This window comes from Loxodonta africana, chromosome 3 (assembly GCF_030014295.1).
Source record: "Loxodonta africana isolate mLoxAfr1 chromosome 3, mLoxAfr1.hap2, whole genome shotgun sequence".
NCBI lineage: Eukaryota > Metazoa > Chordata > Mammalia > Proboscidea > Elephantidae > Loxodonta > Loxodonta africana.
Genome location: NC_087344.1, coordinates 118,289,712 through 118,305,158, shown reverse-complemented (window position 1 = coordinate 118,305,158; position 15,447 = coordinate 118,289,712). Strand labels below are relative to the sequence as shown.

At 36.8% G+C, this 15,447-nt stretch overlaps 1 protein-coding gene across 1 annotated transcript in view; it reads right to left on the bottom strand.

The window, feature by feature from the left end:
- MSH4 (mutS homolog 4) overlaps positions 1-15,447 on the bottom strand; it is a 128,727-nt gene that overhangs the window by 60,311 nt on the left and 52,969 nt on the right. The window lies entirely within an intron of this gene.

Below are 15,447 nucleotides of genomic sequence, written 5' to 3'. Positions count from 1 at the left end.
TAATACAATAACGATAAATTTCTTGTTCACACAAAGTATAATTTGGGTATTCCTATTTGGTAGGCAGTCTTCCACACTGTCATTCAGAGATCCAGGTACCTTCTATCTTATAGCCTCACCATTCCTTGTCTAGATCCTCTGCATTCAGGTAGAAAAGAGTAGAAAGCAAGTTCTTTATACATAAGGCCGGATGTGGCGTTTATCACTTCTGCTCACACTCCACTGGCCAAAACTCAGTCACTCTCTCAGGAAGAGGAAACAGGCTTTGATGAATACATAGCAATCACTGCCAGAGAGGTGCTGAAGTTTGAAGGAGAGAGGAGATGGACTGCAGTAGTTTTCAAGAGCATGAAAAAGCAAATGGGCAATAGATATATAGAATGATTGCTAGGCAGATTTAAGGGCCTTCTGAATATATGAGAATTAAAGCTTGTGATTTTTAGGGAGAAGGAAGGAAGAATTCTCTGAGTGACAAAAAAATGCTAGGAGGACACCACCCTAAACTCTATACTAAGAGGAGTGTGAGAAGGAAAGCACCATGATGTAGGAGGTCTGCAACAAAGAGACGTACATAATGTAAGATAGAGGTTTCAGTTTGAGAGAGAATGTAAAAAAGATTTTTCCAATAATTGACCTTTAATACCAGAGATGAAAACGAAAAGGTGTTATGGGATATATGAGCCAAAACCAAACACATTGCTGTCGGGCCGATTCTGACTCATAGCGACACTGTAGGACAGCGTAGAACTGCCCCATAGGGTTTCTGAGGCATAAATCTTTATGGACGCAGACTGACACATGGAGTGGCTGGTGGGTTCTGACCACCAACCTTTCAATTAGCAGCTGAGTGCTAACCACTAGGCTCTTTATGGAATATAAACCAAAACCAAACCCACTGCCATCAAATCAATTCCAACTCATAGCAACCCTACAGGACAGAGTACAACTGCCCCACAGGGTTTCCAAACAGTGGCTGGTGGATTCAAAAAGCCAATCTTTTGGTTAGCAGCCAAGTGCTTAACCACTGTGCCACCTGGGCTCCTTATGGGATATATAGGGGTGGAAATAGAGAAAGAAAAGCTAAGCGAGGACTGGAGTCCAAAATAAGGAACGACCTGGGAGTACTGGGCTTCTTGTGGTAACTTACTTGAACAGGGATAAGGGGCAAGAAGACTTTATTCCCAATGGTTTAAAAGCAAATAGTTATGGGGATGGTGTGAATGTTGAAAGAGAGGGCTGGGGGAAGAGAGAAGGGGATGGTCTTGACAGAAGCAAGAAGAGTTCCGAACTTCCAATTGACTTTTGCTGATGGAAATATGGAATTTTATAGAGAGATAGTCTTATTCCAAGGACATACAAGCAATCTCTTGACCACTGTCAACTATAGTCTATATAGCAGCAGTTCTTAACCGGGGGCAATTTTGCCCCTTCACAGGACATTTGGTTATGTCTGAAGACACTGGAGGGGCGGTGGGTGGGGGGGAAGGATTTTTACTGGCATCTAATGAGTAAACATTCTACAATGCATAGTGCTCAACAACAAAGAATTATCCACCCCAAAATATTAATAGTACCGAGGTTAAGAAATCCTACTATAGAGGAGTGGTCTTATTAAAAACACACAGGCACTCTCCTAATCTCTTATGTAGCTGGGTAGTTTTCTTTCTCTGTTTTTTCTTTCTCTGTCTCTTTGAACTACCCTCCTATCCCTTGCCGGCTTTGAAAAAATAAGCTGCCATGAATTTCACAGCTTCAAGGAGCTAGATGTTGCCAACAACCAAATGAGCAAGGAAGCAGATCTTCTTCAAGTTGAGTAATATCTAGATAAGTACCCAGCCCTGGCAGCCATCCTGATTACAGCCTCGTGAGACCCTAAGCAGTGGACCCAGCTAAGCTGTGCATGAACTCCTGGCTCGTAGAAACTGTGAGATAATGCACGTTGCTTTAAGCTGGTAAAGTGTAGTAATTTGTTATGCATCAATAAAAATTAATACAGAATGTCACTGCAGCTTGCTTTTTCAAAGCCAGCAAAGGAGAGACTCTCCATGGAGAATTGGAGGCAATTCATTTGTCTTCTGCATTTCTGCATGTCTTATGAACAGAGGCATTGACTGCCCTTGTTCTGAACAATTCTTTTCAAGGATGTATGATAGCAAACAATCTGGGAAGGTAAAGTCTCTTCTCCCAGAGCAAAGGGCAAGTTTGCTAACAGACTTAGAACATAGGATGGTGTCTCCCTCCTGAACAGTGGACAGACATGCTTACTACCCATTACTACCAAAGATACCAGTTCCTTAAGCTGAGCATTCTCCTGTAACATAATTCATTGTATGTACATTGTCACCTGGCCCTATTTACACTCTATTGTAGGAAATGGAGTTTGGGGAACGAGAGCAATTAAATGCTGATATATTGGCTATTGTCACTGCTGTGAGAAATAAAATTATTTTTCCCTGACCCAAGAACTTCATGTATTTTGCCAGTATCCATGAAACTGTGCCAGGCTAACTTGTTATCTTGCAGGTTGGGCAAAATCTAGACCCCTCACAGTTCTTAGTAATACTATGCTGTAACTGCTTATTTCCTTACCCAAATCTTATACTAGATTATAAATTCCTTTGGATCAGAAATTTACATCTTATTTTACCCTAGCACTTATCATTGTTGTTGTTGTTGTTAGTTGCCTTCAAGTCAGTTTTGACTCATGGCGGCCCCATGTGATCAGAGTAGAACTGTTCCATAGGGTTTTCAAGGCCATGACTTTTCAAAATCATAATACTTGGTAACATCAATCACTCATTTAAGGAATGAAAGAAAGAGCCATATATTATAATTCATGTGGTAGTCTAAAATCAATTGAAAAATAATAAAATATACTAGCCATATACAGATAATTTGTGTGGTAGCCTGAAATTAATTGGAAATAATTAAAAGTTATTCAAAGTGAAGCAAAAAACCTTAAGTGAAAACTAGAAAAAAAAAGTTTAATATCAAAGTTTTTAATGTTGGAGAAAGTATTTTGGACATTTATAATGGAAAACACATTCTTGGTGCAATATATTAAATGCTAAAGTTACAGATATTGCGTGGAAAGAAAAGTTTGAGTTGATTAAAACAAGAAATTTAAGTTTTATTCTCAGTGAATATTCATGATCAGAAAACCTGAATTTTTTTTAAATCAGTATTATCAAGGGGAAAGTATAAGAACTCATGTCAGGAAAACAATTCCATATCAGAAACTTTCAGGAACACTTAGTTCATTCAGAAGTTTAAGCTAATCATGTAATTGTCAACATAACGTAGTTCATTCACAGGTTTTAGCGAATCAGGTCATTTAACGAGCAGAAGTTTGAACTAATTTAGTAAATAGTATATTTAATTAAGAGATATGTGCTTATATTAAGTGAAAAACAGCCTCATTTAAAATATATCCCCAGATGGTTAAGAAAATAGCAACTGAGAAACAGTTGGATTCAATAAGGATATTCAGTAAGGAATACTGAAAGTCATGAATCATGTATGAAGTTCAGTATATGCTTAAGTTTCCTTAAAAGTTAGTATATCTCATCTTAAAAGCACAAGAAAAAGCTTCCATAAAGGACAAATTGCTGCTTAGGCAAAATTTATAATTATGACCTATTCCCCCCAAATCAAATACAGTGGGAAGTAACACTGACCATTAAAAACCTCATGGAGCTAGTTATAGATTACCTTTGCTAGACAGAAAAAATATTCCAGATTCTTAGTTTACAGAAGTTCCATAAACCTAACCCAGAGGATTTCTCTAAAATCTGATAGTCAAACTGATTACAGAAGTCAGCTCGGTAATCACAGATATTTCTCAGAGAGCTGGTTGGCCAAAATGATATTCCTTTCATTATTCAACCAGAAATGGTCTAATGCAAAAAATATATATACTACCAATTCTTAGAGTTTGTGACATTAAAATCTGAAGTGGCATAACCTTATAATACTACACATTATCTAGGCTGATGATCGATTCTTCCCTCTAGTAAAATAGAAACAAAGCCTTTGCTTACATATTAATTATCAGTATAGAGTGGTTATTTCCTGTTCCACTACACTGCATTGCATTTGTCTGTGTAATATATGTCATTCATAAATAAAACTGTTCCTTTAGTTATTTAAGATATTTCTAATTTGAAAATATTATTCAAAGCACTAGCATTTTGCAAAAGGTCATAATGCCTAATTGTAGGGCTTTGTGTGTTTATATTCATAATTGATCATTTATTTATAAGGCTCTGAAAGTTGTAAAACATTTACTGGCTCTAAAATACTGTTAAACAAATGCAAATTAAAAAAGGTTAATGACACGGCTAGCAACAGCTTATCCAAAAATAAAATGAAGACAGCTCCATATATATTCAGAAATTGTTTTATGTTAATGCCAACACTGTGAATTAATATTGGTGTATTGATTTTTTTTCCACAGGGCTTTAGTATATAAATATCCACTTTTCTCTGAGATAAATAATTTAAATAAATATGCTTGTGTAAGTATATAAAATCTCCAAACTATAATTTCACCAGCCAGAGTTGGAAACACAGTAATTCATGGGAATTTAAGTAGAATACTAAGAAGAGTATTACTTCAATAGTGGATTAGCACTAAACAAAACTCTGCTTTAGTCCTGCTTAACAAAACTTCAAAGCTCAAATGGAGCTTGTCTCAGTTATCTAGTGCTGCTATAACAGAAATAGCACAACTGGATGGCTTTAAGAAATAGATTCTCTAACAGTCTAGTAGGCTAGAAGTCCAAATACAGGGCTCCAGCTCTAGGGGAAGATTTTCTGTCTCTGTCAGCTCTGGGAGAAGGTCCTTGTCATCAATCTTTCCCTGGACTAGGAGCTTCTCTGTGCAGCAACCCTGGTTCCAAAGGACAAGCTATTCTCCTGGCTCTTGTTTCTTGATGGTATAAGGTCCGGTCCCCATGTCTCTCTGCAGGCTTCTCTCTCTTATATCTCAGAAGAGATTGGCTCAAGACACAATCTAGATTGAGTCCTGTCTCATTAACATAACTGCTAGTAATCCCACTTCATTAACATCATAGTGATAGGATTTACAATGCATAGGAAAATCACATCAGATGACAAAATGGTGGACAATTACACAATACTGGGAATCATGGCCTAGCCAAGTTGACAGAGATTTTGGGGGGACAAAATTCAATCCATGAAGTAACTGCACTCCAAAATAAAGTTCAAGAATATTAAAAATACTACAAGAATATCTAGCATCCAGCAGGAAAAAATTTACAATGTTTGGGTGGTATCCAATAAAAAATTATCAGACATGCAAGGTCAAAAACTACAATCTATACAGAAGATAAAACTCAATAAATCAAAATAAAAACAGATGACATGATGGAATTAGTAGACAAGAATATTGAAAGTTATTATAGCTTTATTCCATACGTTTCAGAAGGTAGAGGAAAGACTATGTTAAGTAGAGACATGGAAGATACAAAGACAATATGCTAGGTCATAAAACAAGCCTAAATAAATGTAAAAGAACTAAAATCATACAAAGTGTGTTCTTTCATTTTGATCAAAGATTATATAGAAGAATCCTAATCAAAACAGAGGAAATGCAGAACAGAATTTCATACTCTTATGGACTCCAGATTTCCCGGAGCCATGAAGGTTGGATGAACTCCTGAAATGATTGCCCTGAGATAATCTTTAAACCTTAAACTAAAAATATTCCCTGAAGTCTTCTTAAAACCAAACAATAATTTAGCTTAACTAGTAAAAAATGTCTGCCTTGAGTATTATGCTCTTTTAAGAACCATCTATATGGGATGAAATTGATAACAGCAGCTCTAAAGATTAGGTAAGAACCTTACAGGGCAGTGAATTTATGTTAATGGGGAGGAACAACTTAGAAAAGGAGGGTGAGAATGGTTCCGCAACTCAAAAAAATATAATCAATGTTACTAAATGGTATATATAGAAACTATTGAATTGGCGTATGCTTTGCTGTGTATATTCTCAGCAACAACAAAATAAAAATTAAAAACAAAATGTTTAAGTGTGTTCTCTGACCACAAAAAAATGAAAGTATAAATCAGCAAAAAAAAGAAATTTTAGAAATTCAAAAATATGTGGGAATTAAACAACACACTCCTAAATAACCAACTGACCAAAGAGGAAATCACAAGAAAAATTAGAATGTATTTTGAAATGAATGAAATAAAAACACAACATACCAAAACTTACGCTGTGCTGCTAAAGCAATGCTTAGAGGGAAATTTATAACTATAGATGCCTATTTTTAAGAAAGAAGAAAGAGCTCAATAACTTAACCTTCTACCTTAACACACTGGAAAAAGGAGAGCAAAATAAACCTAAAGCAAGCAGCAGGAAGGAAATAATAAAGATTAGAGCAGAAATTAATGAAATAGAGAATAGAAAAGCAATACAGAAAAATCAACAAAACCAAAAGTTGGTTCTGTGAAAAGACCAAAAAATTGACAAACCTTTTTTTTTTTTTTAGCTGATCTTACGAAGAAAAAAAGAGAGTCAAATTACTAAAATCAGGAATGAAAGAAGGAACATTACCACCAACCTTACAGAGATTAAAAAAAAAATTATAAGGGAATACAATGAACAACTCCAGACCAACAAATTAGATAACCTAGATGAAATGTTCATTTTCCTAAAAAGACACAAATCACCAAAACTAACTCAAGAAGAAGTAGAAAATCTGAATAGACCTATAACAACTAAAGAAATTGAATTAGTAATTTTAAAACTTCCTACAAAGAAAATCCCAGACACAGATGGCTTCAGTGATGAATTCAACCAAATATTAAGTCTCTAAAGAATACTTAATACCAATTATTCACAAACTCTTACAGAAAATATAAGAGGGAACACTTCTCAAAACACTCTGTGAGACCACTATTATCCGGATACCAAAACAAAAGACAGTACAAGAAAAGAAAACTTCAATATCTTTTAGGAATATAGATGCAAAAATTCTCAACAAAAATACTAGGAAACTGAATAGAGCAACACATAAAAAAGATTATGCATCAAGATCAGATAGGATTTATCCCAAGAATTCAAGTTTAGTGTAACATCCAAAAATATAGTATAAAAATGTCCAATAAGCACATAAAAAAAAGCTTGACGTTATTATTCATCAGTGAAATGCAAATCAAAACCATAAGGAGGTAACACTTCATACCCATTAGGATTGCTAGAATCAAAAAGACAGATAATAACAAGTGTCGATAAGGGTGTAGAAAAATTGAAACTCTCATACACTACTTGTGGAAATGTAAAATACGAAGCTTTTTTGGAAAACAGTCTGGTAGTTCCCCAAAAGATTAAACAGAGTTACCATATGACCCAGCAGTTTCACTCCTAAGTATATGCCCAAAGAACTAAAAACATATGACCACACAAAAACTCTTACATAAATGTTTACAGTAACATAACAGCCAAAAAGCAGAAAGAACCCAAATGTCCAGAAATTGATGAATGGATAAGGAAAATGTGGTATATCTATATAATGGAATATTATTCAACCATGAAAAAGAAATGACACACAGTGGTCCCCCTTATCCATGGTTTTGTTTCCCACAGGTCCAGTTACCCGAGGTAATCCACAGTTGAAAAATGTTAAATGAGTGTTTATCATGATAAAATCTCACGCCATCTGCTCCATCATTCACATAACTTTTATTACAGTGTATTATAATCATTCTATTTTATTATTAGTTATTATTGTTAAACTCTTACTGCACCTAATTTATAAATTAAACTTTATTATAGGCATGTATGTATAGAACAAAACACAGTATATGTAGCGTAGGGTACTACCCCCAGTTTCAGGCATCCACAGGCGTCATGGGACATATCTCCGATAAATAAGGGGGAGCTACTGTATTGATGTATGCTATAATATGGGTGAAACTCAAAAACATTACGATATGTGTAAAAAGCCAGTTATAAAAGACCATATATTATATGATCCCATTTATATGAAATGTCTAGAATAGGCAAATCTATAGAGATCATCTCCAAAACTAAGACAATAAATTTAAAGTTCTTTAAAGCCACCTACTTTGTGGTATTTTGTTATGGCAGCCCTAGGAAACTAAGATATATGTTAGCACTAATCGTTAGCCCTGGTAGTGTAGTTAAGACTATGGCGAGCTACGTCTGCTAACCAAAAGGTCAGCAGTTCAAATTCACCAGCTGCTCCTTGAAACCCTATGGGGCAATTCTACTCTGTCCTATAAGGCACTATGAGTTGGAATCAACTCAACGGCAATGGGTTGTATTGTTGCTAATCAAAAGAAAGCTGGAGTGGTTTATTATCAGAGGTAAAGAGGTAAGTTCATGAAAAGGACATAGCAACCTTAAATGTTTGTGTATTGTTATGGATTGAATTGTGCCCCCCAAAAGATATGTTCAAGTCCTAACCTCTGTACCTGTGAATGTGACCTTGTTTGGGGAAACAGGATTTTTCTTTGCCAATGTTATCAGTTAAATTAAACAAGGTAATACCAGTAAAAGTGAGTCCTAATCCTAATCCTTTTTGAGTGGCTTCTTACAAAAGAGAAGTACAGGCCGGGGAATAGTCACACACAGACAGAAGACACCAAAATTCCTCTACAAGCCAAGGAATACCAAGGGCTACAGAAGCTGAAAGAGACAATGAAGGATCTTCCCCTAAAGCCAAGAGACTGTTTAGCTCTAAAAATATCCTGAATTTGGACATCCAGCTTCCAAAACTAAGACAATAAACTCTGGTTCTTTAAAGTCACCCAACTTGTGGTATTTTGTTACGGCACGCCTAGGAGACTAAAACATGTACCTAATTTTTTTTTTTAATAACAGAGCTTCAAAATACATGAGATAAAAACTGATAGAACTGCAGGGAGAAATAGATAATTCCACAATTACAAAGATTTCAACATCCATTTTTCAATGATAGAAGTAGATATGATAATCCAACAAGAATATTGGATACATTTAAAAGTATCTAAATTATCACTATCAGAAATTTCAATGTTCTTCTTTCAATAATTGATAGAATAGGCAGAAAAACAATTAAGGATATAGGAGACTTGAAAAACACTATCAACTAACTTGAACAAACACTTATGGAACACTCCATCCATCAACTTCAGAATTCTTTTCAAGTGCACGTAGAACATTCACAAAGACCATATTCTGGGCTATAAAAACAAGTGTCAGTAAAGTTAAAATGATCCAAATTATATAACATATGCTCCCTGGCCACTATGGAATTAAATTAGAAGTCAGTAACAAAGGTATCTGGAAAGTCTCCAAATACTGGAAACTAAAGAACACACTTCTAAATAACCCCTGCATCAAAGAACAAATCAAAAAGAAGGTTAGAAAGTATTCTGAACTGAATGAAAAAGAAAACTCAGCATATCACAATATGTGGGATGCAAAGGAAGTATTACTCAGAGAGAAGTTTATAGGACTATGTGCCTATATCAAAAAAGGAAAAAGTTTGCAAAGCAATGACCTCAGCTTCTACCTTCAGAAACTAGAAAAAGAAGAGCAAATTAAGCACAAAGTAAACAGAAGAAAGGAAATTAAACCGATAAAGGCAGCAATCAATGAAGCTGGGAAAAAAAATTGGTGAAACCAAAAGCTGATTTCTTGAGAAGACCAATAAAATTGATAAAACTCTGGCCAAACTGATTAAGAAAAAAAGAGAGAAGATCCAAGTTTCTATTATCAGGAATGAGAGAGGTGCATTGCTGCAAGTTTTGCAAATGTAAGAATAATAAGGGAATATGATGAACAACTTTATAACAACGAATTTCACAAGTTGGGTGAAATAAACTTTTTACAAGACAACACCTTCCAAGTCGCATTCAAAAGGAAATGGATAACATGATACTTTCATATCTATTTAAGAAACTGAATTTGCAGTTAAAAACCTCCCTACAAAGAAAATTCCAGAACCTGATGGCTTTACTTGGAAACTTTACCAAACATTTAATGAAGAAATAATACCTATTCTACACTAACTCTACCAGAAAATGGAAGAGGAAGAAATACTTCCAAACTCACTTTATGAAGCCAGCTAATTTTGTTCCAGACAACAGTTGTTTCACTCCCATTTGTATATATTGAATTATATCGTGTTTCGATTATTAGGAAACTTTCTGTTCTGTGCCTACCCAACACTAAAGCTTCTGTATCTAGTGATGTTTTTATAAATGAATCTTAAGACTGTTGTCACCACAATATGGAAAGACTTTCCAAACAGATTAGCCTTCAAAGGGCTTGCAAAGATAATCAAATTTTACTTATGGGTAAGACTTACTTCCTTTTTAAACATACGGGCAAAAGCATATTAAATAAAATATTGTGAAGTTCTCCTTAAATGGCAGAATGAAAATCATCTATTACTTTCTTTATAGTATGTGCCCACAAGACTTGTTGCTGTAGTTGTTAGGTGTCATCGAGTCAGTTTTAACTCATAGCGACCCTACATACAACTGAAAGAAACACTGCCCAGTCCTATGCCGCAGGATTGTTCTTACACTTGAGCTCATTGTTACACCCACTGTGTCAATCCACCTCATTGAGGGTCTTCCTCTTTTTCACTGGTCTTCTACTTTACTAAGCATGATGTCCTTCTTCAGGGACTGGTCCTTCCTGATAACATGTCCAGAGTACATAGAGGTGAATCTCACTATCCTCTCTTCTAAGAAGCATTCTAGCTGTACTTTTTCCAAGACATTTGTTTGTTCTTTTGGTAGTCCCTAGCATATTCAATATTATTCAAGAACACCATAATTCAAAGGCATCAATTCTTCAGTCTTCCTTATTCATGGCCCAGCTTTCCCATGTACAGGAGGTGACTGAAAACACCATGGCTTGGTTCAGGCAAACCTTAAACTGCAAAGCAACATCTTTGTTTTTAAAACTTTAAAGAGGAATTTTGCAGCAGATTTGCCCAATGCAATACATCATTTGATTTTTTGACCGCTGATTCCATGGGTGTTGATTGTGGATCCAAGTAAAATGCAATCCTTGACAACTTCAATCTTTCTTCCATTTATCACGATGTTGCTTATTGGTACAGTTGTGAGGATTTTTGTTTTATGTTGAGGTGTAATCCATTCCAAAGGCTACGGTCTTTGATCTTCATCAGTAAGCACTTCAAGTCCTCTTCACTTTCAGCAAGGAAGGTTGTGTTATCTGCATAATGCAGGTTGTTAATAGTATTCCTGCAATGCTGATGCCCCGTTCTTCTTCATAGAATCCAGCTTCTTGGATTATTTGCTCAGCATACAGATTGAATAAGTATGGTGAAAGGATACAATCCTGACACACACCTTTCCTGACTTTAAACCATGTAGTATCCTCTTGTTCCGTTCTGCCTCTTCATCTATGTACAGGTTCCACATGAGCACAATTAAGTGTTCTGGAATTCCCATTCTTCGCAATGTTATCCATAGTTTGTTATGATCCACACAGTTGAATGCCTTTGCAGAGTCAATAAAACATAGGTAAACATCTTTCTGGTATTCTCTGCTTTCAGCCATGATTCATCTGACATCAGCAAGGAAATCCCTTGTTCCACGTCCTCTTCTGAAATCCAGCTTGAATTTCTGGCAGTTCCCAGTCGATACATTGCTGCAACTGTGTTGAATGATCTTCAGCACAATTTTACTTGCATATGATACTAATGATACTGTTCAATAATTTCCACATTCATTTGGATCATCTTTCTTTGGAATAGGCATAAATATGAATCTTTTCCAGTAGGTTGGCCAGGTAACTGTCTTACAAATTTCTTGGCAGAGATGAGTGAGAACTTCCAGCACTGCATCCGTTTGTTGAAACATTTCAATTGGTATTCCATCAATTCCTGGAGCCTTGTTTTTTACCAATGTCTTTAGTGCAGCTTGGAATTCTCCCTTGAGTACCACCAGTTCTTGATCACATGCTACTTCCGGAAATGACTGAACATCGACCAATTCTTTTTGGTACACTGACTGTGTATTCCTTCTATCTTTTGATACTTCCTGCATGGTTCGGTATTTTGTCCATAGAATCCTTCACTATTATAACTTGAGGCTTGAATATTTTGAGTTCTTTCAGCCTGAGAAATGCTGAGCGTGTTCTTCCCTTTTGGTTTTCTAACTCCAGGTCTTTGCACATGTTGTTTATACTACTTTACTTTGTCTTCTCAAGCAGCCCTTTGAAATCTCCTGTTCAGCTATTTTACTTTGTTTCTTCTGTTCGCTTTAGCTACTCGATATTCAAGAGAAAGTTTCAGACTCTCTTCTGACATCCATTTGGCTCTTTTCTTTCTTTCCTGTCTTTTAAATGACATCTTGCTTCCTTCTATATGATGTCCTTGATGTCAACCCACAACTCGTCTGGTCTTCCGTCATCAACGTTCAATGTGTCAAATCTACTCTTGAGATGATCTCTAAATTCAGGTGGGATATGCTCAAGGTCATACTTTGGCTCTGGTCGACTTGTTCTAATTTTCTTCATCTCCAGGTTGAACTTGCACATGAGCAATTGATGGTCTGTTCTGCAGTCAGCCCCTGGGCTTGTCCTGACTGATGATATTGAGCTTTTCCATCATCTCTTTCTATAGATGTAGTTGATTTGATTCCTGTGTATTCTATCTGACCAGGTACATGTGTACAGTTGCCGTTTATGTTGGTGAAAAAAGGTATTTGCAATGAAGAAGTTGGTGGTCTTGCAAAATTATATCATGTGATCTCCAGCATTGTTTCAGTCACCAAGGCCATATTTTCCAAACACTAATCCTTCTTTGTTTCCAACTTTCACATTCCAATCACCAGAATTATCCATGCACCCTGATTGCATGTTTGATCAATTTCAGATTGCAGAAGTTGGTAAAAATCTTCAGTCTCTTCATCTTTGGCCTTAGTGGTTGTTACGTAAATTTGAATAATAGTCGTATTAACTGGTCTTCCTTGTAGGCACACAGATATTATCTTATCATTGACTGCGTTATACTTCAGGATAGACCTTGAAATGTTCTTTTTCAATGCCACTCCTCTTCAAGTTGTCATTCCCAGCATGATTGTCTGATTCAAAATGGCCAATACCAGTCCATTTCAGCTCACTTATGCCTAGTATATCGATGTTCATGCATTCCACTTCATTTTTGATGATTTCCAATTTTCTTAGATTCATACTTAGTACATTCCATGTATGCAAATGAAGGTCCTGAAAGTTTGAGTCCAGCCATGTCATTAAGGTCAACTCCACTTTAAGGAGGCAGCTCTTCCCCAGTCATCTTTTGAGTGCCTTGAAACCCAAGGGGCTCATCTTCCAGCACTATATCAGACAATGTTCTGCTGCTAATCATAAGGTTTTCACTGGCTAATTTTTTTCAGAAGTAGACCACCAGGTCCTTCTTCCTAATCTGTCTTAGTATGGAAACTCCATTGAAATCTGTCCAAGGTGGGTGACCCTGCTAATATTTGAATACCGGCGGCATATCTTCCAGCATCACAACAACACGCAAGCTCCCACAATATGACAAGGTGACAGACATGTGGGGGCTACAAGTACTGTTGTTGTTGTTGTTGTTAGGTGCCGTCGAGTCGGTTCCGACTCATACTGACCCCGTGCACAACAGAACAAAACACTGCCCAGTCCTGCGCCATCCTTACAATCGTTGGTATGCTTGAGCTCATTGTTGCAGCCACTGTCTCAATCCACCTCATTGAGGGTCTTCCTCTTTTCCACTGACCCTGTACTCTGCCAAGCATAATGTCCTTCTCCAGGGACTGATCCCTCCTGACAACATGTCCAAAGTATGTAAGATGCAGTCTCGCCATCCTTGCCTCTAAGGAGCATTCTGGCTGCACTTCTTCCAAGACAGATTTGTTCGTTCTTTTGGCAGTCCGTGATATAGTCAATATTCTTCGCCAACACCCAAATTCAAAGGCGTCAACTCTTCTTTGGTCTTCCTTATTCATTGTCCAGCTTTCACATGCTTATGATGTGATTGAAAATACCATGGCTTGGGTCAGGTGCACCTTAGTCTTCAAGGTGACATCTTTGCTCTTCAACACTTTGAAGAGGTCCTTTGCAGGAGATTTGCCCAATGCAATGTGTCTTTTGATTTCTTGACTGCTGCCTCCATGGCTGTTGATTGTGGATCCAAGTAAAATGAAATCCTTGACAACTTCAATCTTTTCTCCATTTATCATGATGTTGCTCATTGGTCCAGTTGTGAGGATTTTTGTTTTCTTTATGTTGATGTGTAATCCATACTGAAGGCTGTGGTCTTTGATCTTCATTAGTAAGTGCTTCAAGTCTTCTTCACTTTCAGCAAGCAAGGTTGTGTCATCTGCATAACGCAGGTTGTTAGTGAGTCTTGCTCCAATCCTGATGCCCCGTTCTTCTTCATTTAGTCCAGCTTCTCGGATTATTTGCTCAGCATACAGATTAAATAGGTATAGTGAAAGAATGCAACCCTGATGCACATCTTTCCTGACTTTAAACCAGTCAGTATCCCCTTGCTCTGTCCGAACAACTGCCTCTTGATCTATAGAACGGTTCCTCATTAGCACAATTAAGTGTTCTAGAATTCCCATTCTTGGTAATGTTATCCATAGTTTGTTATGATCTATACAGTCGAATGCCTTTGCATAGTCAATAAAACACAGGTAAACATCCTCTGGTATTCTCTACTTTCAACCAGGATCCATCTGACAACAGGAATGATATCCCTGGTTCCATGTCCTCTTCTGAAACCAGCCTGAATTTCTGGCAGTTCCCTGTCGATATACCGCTGCAGCCGTTTTTGAATGATCTTCAGCAAAATTTTGCTTGCATGTGATATTAATGATATTGTTGTATAATTTCCACATTCAGTTGGATCACCTTTCTTGGGAATAGGCATAAATATGGACCTCTTCCAGTCAGTTGGCCAGGAAGCTGTCTTCCATATTTCTTGGCATGGACGAGTGAGCACCTCCAGTGCTGCACCTGTTTGTTGAAACATCTCAATTGATATTCCATCAATTCCTGGTGCCTTGTTTTTCACCAATGCCTTCAGAACAGCTTGGACTTCTTCCTTCAATACCATTGGTTCCTGATCATATGCCACCTCTTGAAATGGTTGAATATCAACTAATTCTTTTTGGTATAATGACTCTGTGTATTTCTTCCATCTTCTTTTGATGCTTCCTGCATCGTTTAATATTTTCCCCCTGGAATCCTTCACTATTGCAACTCGTGGCTTGAATTTTTTCTTCAGTTCTTTCAGCTTGAGAAACGCTGAGTGTGTTCTTCCCTTTTGGTTTCCCATCTCCAGCTCTTTGCACATTATAATACTTTACTTTGTCTTCTCGAGAGGCCCTTTGAAATCTTCTATTCAGTTTTTTACTTCATCGGTTCTTCCTTTTGCTTTAGCTT